Below are 6,937 nucleotides of genomic sequence, written 5' to 3' on the forward strand. Positions count from 1 at the left end.
TTTTGTGCTTATTACCGGTTCTTCCTCCCGAATTGAGACCCATTGTTTATAGATCTGGGGATAAAGTAGTGACTTCAGATATTAATGAACTTTATAAGAGAGTTATCCGTCGGAACAACAACCTTGCCTATCTATTAAAAAGAAGTGAATTAGCACCAGCAGATTTAGTAATGTGCCAGGAAAAATTGGTACAAGAAGTCGTGGATACACTTCTTGATAGTGGGTCCCGCGGGCAACCGACGAGGGATGGTCACAATAAAGTATACAAATCACTTTCAGATGTAATTGAGGGTAAAGAGGGGAGGTTTCGCGAGACTCTGCTTGGGAAACGGGTCGATTACTCGGGGCGTTCTGTCATTGTTGTGGGTCCTTCGCTTTCATTACATCAATGTGGATTACCTCTAGAGATAGCAATAAAGCTTTTTCAGCTATTTGTAATTCGCGATTTAATCACGAAACGTGCTACTTCTAATGTCAGGATTGCTAAAAGGAAAATTTGGGAAAAGGAACCCATTGTATGGGAAATACTTCAAGAAGTTATGCGGGGACATCCTGTACTGTTGAACAGAGCACCTACCCTACATAGATTAGGCATACAGGCCTTCCAACCCACTTTAGTAGAGGGACGTACTATTTGTTTACATCCATTAGTGTGTAAGGGTTTCAATGCGGACTTTGATGGGGATCAAATGGCTGTTCACCTACCTTTATCCTTGGAAGCTCAGGCGGAAGCCCGTTTACTTATGTTTTCTCATATGAATCTCCTGTCTCCCGCTATTGGAGATCCTATTTGCGTGCTAACCCAAGACATGCTTATCGGACTTTATGTATTAACGATTGGAAACCGTCTAGGTATTTGTGCAAATAGATATAATAGTTGCGGAAACTCTCCAAATAAAAAAGTAAACTACAATATTAACAATTATTATAAGTATACGAAAGATAAAGAACCCCATTTTTCTAGTTCGTATGATGCACTGGGAGCTTATAGACAAAAATGAATCGGTTTAAACAGTCCCTTGTGGCTCCGATGGAAAATAGATCAACGCATCGTTGGGTCAAGAGAAGTTCCGATTGAAGTTCAATATGAATCTTTTGGGACTTATCATGAGATTTATGCCCACTATCTAGTAGTGGGAAATAGAAAAAAAGAAATCCGTTCTATATACATTCGAACCACTCTTGGTCATATTTCTTTTTATAGAGAAATATAGGAAGCCATACAAGGATTTAGTCAGGCCTATTCATACACTATCTAAACAAGGAAGTTAGATTCGGCGATGCCCCTTTCGGGGGGCATTCCGATTTCGCTAGTACCATCTTTTTTGCCGCGCAAATCCAGATTGAGATTGAGGAAAGGGAGTAAATTAAGTTTTTGAATCACTGACTCAGGCCCATTGTCGAATCCTACTCAGCAATTGTCGAATCCTACTCAGCCAAAAAAAGGGGGTACTTATGTATGGCAGAACGGGCCAACCTGGTCTTTCATAATAAAGAGATAGACGGAACTGCTATGAAACGACTTATTAGCAGATTAATAGATCATTTCGGAATGGGATATACATCCCATATACTGGATCAAATAAAGACTCTGGGCTTCCATGAAGCCACTACTACATCGATTTCTTTAGGAATCGAGGATCTTTTAACAATACCCTCTAAATGATGGTTAGTCCAAGACGCGGAACAACAGAGTTTTCTTTTGGAGAAACACTATTATTATGGAGCTATACACGCGGTAGAAAAATTACGCCAATCCGTTGAGATATGGTATGCTACAAGTGAATATTTGTAACAAGAAATGAATTCGAATTTTCGAATAACGGATCCTTCTAATCCAGTCTATCTAATGTCTTTTTCAGGAGCCAGAGGAAATGCAGCTCAGGTACACCAATTAGTAGGTATGAGAGGGTTAATGGCGGATCCTCAAGGACAAATGATTGATTTACCTATTCAAAGCAATTTACGCGAGGGACTTTCTTTGACAGAATATATAATTTCCTGCTACGGAGCCCGAAAAGGGGTTGTAGATACTGCTGTACGAACAGCGGATGCTGGCTATCTTACACGTAGACTTGTTGAAGTAGTTCAACATATTATTGTGCGTAGAAGAGATTGTGGTACTATCCAAGGTATTTCTGTGAGTCCTCAAAATGGGATGACGGAAAAACTTTTTGTCCAAACACTAATTGGTCGTGTATTAGCAATGATGAGTATGCTTGCTTCGCCTCCACTGCAAGACAATAGCTTGGGCCATAGCCAATAACCAGTTTCCATCCTAGCTTTTCGCGACAATCCATGATATCTTGATGAATGCATTGCTTCGGATCTCTATGCTCTGCTACAATGCTCTTCCGTCCATTCGATTCTTTTCCTGCCAGTCAGACCCCCCATTTCATGTAGTCAAGGATTTAAGGGAGTTAGTTCTAGGTGGGCCGCCCCAAGAGAACCATTCGCAACAACGATGGTCATATAGGATTTCCGGTACCAAAGGTGACATCGGCGACTGAAGAAAGACTATTTAGCAAAGGATTGACTCGAAATCAAGATATTGGAATTGGATTAGTCAATCGATTCATAACTGCCTTTCGAGCACAACCGTTTCGAGCACAACCAATATATATTAGAACCCCCTTTACTTGCCGGAGCACATCTTGGATCTGTCAATTATGTTATGGGCGGAGTCCCACTCATGGGGATCTGGTCGAATTGGGGGAAGCTGTAGGTATTATTGCGGGTCAATCAATTGGGGAGTCGGGGACTCAATTAACATTAAGAACTTTTCATACTGGTGGAGTATTCACAGGGGGTACTGCCGACCTTATACGATCCCCCTCGAATGGAAAAATCCAATTCAATGAGGATTTGGTTCACCCCACACGTACCCGTCATGGGCAGCCTGCTTTTCTATGCTATATAGACTTGCATGTAACTATTCAGAGTCAGGATATTCTACATAGTGTGAATATTCCGTTAAAAAGCTTGATTCTAGTGCAAAATGATCAATATGTAGAATCTGAACAAGTAATTGCGGAGATTCGTGCCGGAACGTCCACTTTGCATTTTAAAGAAAAGGTACAAAAGCATATTTATTCCGAATCAGACGGGGAAATGCACTGGAGTACTGATGTTTACCATGCGCCCGAATATCAATATGGTAATCTTCGTCGATTACCAAAAACAAGCCATTTATGGATATTGTCAGTAAGTATGTGCAGATCCAGTATAGCATCTTTTTCGCTGCACAAGGATCAAGATCAAATGAATACTTATTCTTTTTCTGTTGATGGAAGATATATCTTTGACTTCTCAATGGCTAATGATCAAGTAAGCCATAGACTGTTGGATACTTTTGGTAAAAAAGATAGAGAAATTCTTGATTATTTAACGCCAGATCGAATCATGTTCAACGGTCATTGGAATTGTTTCTATCCTTCCATTCTTCAAGATAATTCAGATTTGTTGGTGAAAAAGCGAAGAAATAGGCTCGTCGTTCCATTACAATATCATCAAGAACAAGAAAAAGAGCGAATATCCTGTTTGGGTATTTCAATGGAAATACCCTTTATGGGCGTTTTACGTAGAAATACTATTTTTGCTTATTTTGACGATCCACGATACAGAAAAGATAAAAGGGGTTCAGGAATTGTTAAATTTAGATATAGGACCCTAGAGGAAGAATATCGGACCCAAGAGGAAGAGTATAGGACTCGAGAGGAAGAATATCGGACTCGAGAGGAAGACTCAGAAGACGAATATGAGAGCCCAGAGAACAAATATAGGACCCGAGAGGGAGAGGGCGAATATAAAATCCTAGAAGACGAATATAGGACTCTAGAGGACGAATATGAAACCCTAGAAGATGAATATGGGATCCTAGAGGACGAATATAGGACTCTAGAGAAAGACTCAGAGGAAGAATATGGGAGCCTAGAGAACAAATATAGGACTCGAGAGGGAGAGGGCGAATATGAAATCCTAGAGGAAGAATCAGAAGAAGAATATGGGAGCTCTGAAGATGGCTCAGAGAAGGAATATGGGACTTTAGAAGAAGACTCAGAAGAAGACTCAGAGGAAGACTCAGAAGACGAATATGGGAGCCCGGAGGAAGATTCTATCTTAAAAAAAGAGGGTTTTATTGAGCATCGAGGAATAAAAGAATTTAGTCTAAAATACCAAAAAGAAGTAGATCGGTTTTTTTTCATTCTTCAAGAACTGCATATCTTGCCGAGATCCTCATCCCTAAAGGTACTTGACAATAGTATTATTGGAGTCGATACACAACTCACAAAAAATACAAGAAGTCGACTAGGTGGATTGGTCCGAGTGAAGATAAAAAAAAGCCATACAGAACTCAAAACCTTTTCCAGAGATATTCATTTTCCTGAAGAGGCGGATAAGATATTAGGTGGCAGTTTGATACCACCAGAAAGAGAAAAAAAGATTCTAAGGAATAAAAAAAGGAAAAATTGGGTTTATGTTCAACGGAAAATATTTCTCAAAAGCAAGGAAAAGTATTTTGTTTCGGTTCGACCTGCAGTCGCATATGAAATGGACGAAGGGATAAATTTAGCAACACTTTTCCCGCAGGATCTCCTGCAAGAAGAGGATAATCTCCAACTTCGACTTGTCAATTTTATTTCTCATGAAAATAGCAAGTTAACTCAAAGAATTTATCACACGAATAGTCAATTCGTTCGAACTTGCTTAGTAGTGAATTGGGAACAAGAAGAAAAAGAGGGAGCTCGTGCTTCTCTTGTTGAGGTAAGAACAAATGATCTAATTCACGATTTCCTAAGAATTGAGTTAGTCAAGTCTACTATTTTGTATACACGAAGAAGGTATGATAGGACAAGTGTAGGATTGATTCCCAATAATAGGTTAGATCGCAACAATACCAATTCCTTTTATTCCAAGGCGAAGATTCAATCACTTAGCCAACATCAAGAAGTTATTGGCACCTTGTTGAATCGAAATAAAGAATATCCATCTTTGATGATTTTGTTGGCATCCAACTGTTCTCGAATTGGTTTATTCAAGAATTCTAAATATCCCAATGCGGTAAAAGAATCGAATCCTAGAATTCCTATTCGAGATATTTTTGGGCTCTTAGGCGTTATTGTACCTAGTATATCGAATTTTTCTTCATCTTACTATTTATTAACGCATAATCAGATCTTGTTAAAAAAATACTTGTTCCTTGACAATTTGAAACAAACCTTACAAGTACTTCAAGGACTTAAATACTCTTTAATAGACGAAAATAAAAGGATTTCGAATTTTGACAGTAACATCATGTTGGAGCCATTCCATTTGAATTGGCACTTTCTCCATCATGACTCATGGGAAGAGACATTGGCAATAATTCACCTTGGACAATTTATTTGTGAAAATTTATGTCTATTTAAATTACACATAAAAAAATCTGGTCAAATTTTCATTGTTAATATGGACTCCTTTGTTCTAAGAGCAGCTAAGCCTTATTTGGCCACTATAGGAGCAACTGTTCATGGTCATTATGGAAAAATCCTTTACAAAGGAGATAGGTTAGTTACGTTTATATATGAAAAATTGAGATCCAGTGATATAACGCAAGGTCTTCCAAAAGTAGAACAAATCTTCGAAGCGCGTTCAATTGATTCACTATCGCCGAATCTCGAAAGGAGAATTGAGGATTGGAATGAACGTATACCAAGAATTCTTGGGGTTCCCTGGGGATTCTTGATTGGAGCTGAGCTAACCATAGCCCAAAGTCGTATCTCTTTGGTTAATAAGATCCAAAAGGTTTATCGATCCCAAGGGGTACAGATCCATAATAGACATATAGAGATTATTATACGCCAAGTAACATCAAAAGTAAGGGTTTCCGAAGATGGAATGTCTAATGTTTTTTTACCTGGGGAATTAATAGGACTATTGCGAGCGGAACGAGCAGGGCGGGCTTTAGATGAATCGATCTATTATCGGGCAATCTTATTGGGAATAACAAGGGCTTCCCTGAATACCCAAAGTTTCATATCTGAAGCAAGTTTTCAAGAAACTGCTCGAGTTTTAGCAAAAGCTGCCCTACGCGGTCGTATTGATTGGTTGAAAGGTCTGAAAGAAAATGTAGTTCTGGGGGGGATTATACCTGTTGGTACCGGATTCCAAAAATTTGTGCATCGTTCCCCACAAGACAAGAACCTTTATTTAGAAATTCAAAAAAAATCTATTCGCGTCGGAAATGAGAGATATTTTGTTTCTCCATACAGAATTAGTTTCTTCTGATTCTGACGTAACAAACAATTTCTATGAAACATCAGAGACCCCGTTTACCCCTATTTATACGATTTAAGTATACATAAAGCAATTTTTTTACTTTAATTTAAACTATACTTTTGACCTTAGAATGCTAACAGATCTGATTTTCGATTTTGTACTTAAATTTAAATTGTATTTTAATAAGTAAAAGAAGTCAGTTAATTCATTAAGGCTATGTTTATACCGTGTATCAATGGTCAAGAAGGTTCCATTGGAACAATTATTATTTATTTCAAGCTATTTCGGCTCTTTCTTAATCTTCAAAAAGAAATGAATTCCGTAATGGTAACACAAAAAAGAAAAAAAAGGAAGTGTGGAAAAAATGACAAGAAGATATTGGAACATCAATTTGAAAGAGATGATAGAAGCGGGAGTTCATTTTGGTCATGGTATTAAGAAATGGAATCCCAAAATGGCCCCTTACATCTCGGCAAAGCGTAAAGGTACTCATATTACAAATCTTGCTAGAACAGCTCGTTTTTTATCAGAAGCTTGTGATTTAGTTTTTGATGCAGCAAGTCAGGGAAAAAGCTTCTTAATTGTTGGTACCAAAAAAAAGAGCAGCGGATTTAGTAGCATCAGCTGCAATAAGGTCTCGTTGTCATTATGTTAATAAAAAGTGGTTCAGCGGTATGTT

At 38.3% G+C, this 6,937-nt stretch overlaps 1 pseudogene across 1 annotated transcript; it reads left to right on the forward strand.

Moving 5' to 3' along the window:
• Positions 1-1,046: 1,046 nt before the first annotated feature.
• On the forward strand, positions 1,047-6,598 carry LOC118472200 (DNA-directed RNA polymerase subunit beta''-like; annotated as a pseudogene). Its single transcript, XR_004850209.1, has 2 exons — positions 1,047-2,213; positions 2,513-6,598. The product of XR_004850209.1 is annotated as a DNA-directed RNA polymerase subunit beta''-like (transcript).
• The last annotated feature ends 339 nt before the right edge of the window (positions 6,599-6,937 follow it).

Source organism: Zea mays, chromosome 6 (genome assembly GCF_902167145.1).
Source record: "Zea mays cultivar B73 chromosome 6, Zm-B73-REFERENCE-NAM-5.0, whole genome shotgun sequence".
Lineage (NCBI taxonomy): Eukaryota > Viridiplantae > Streptophyta > Magnoliopsida > Poales > Poaceae > Zea > Zea mays.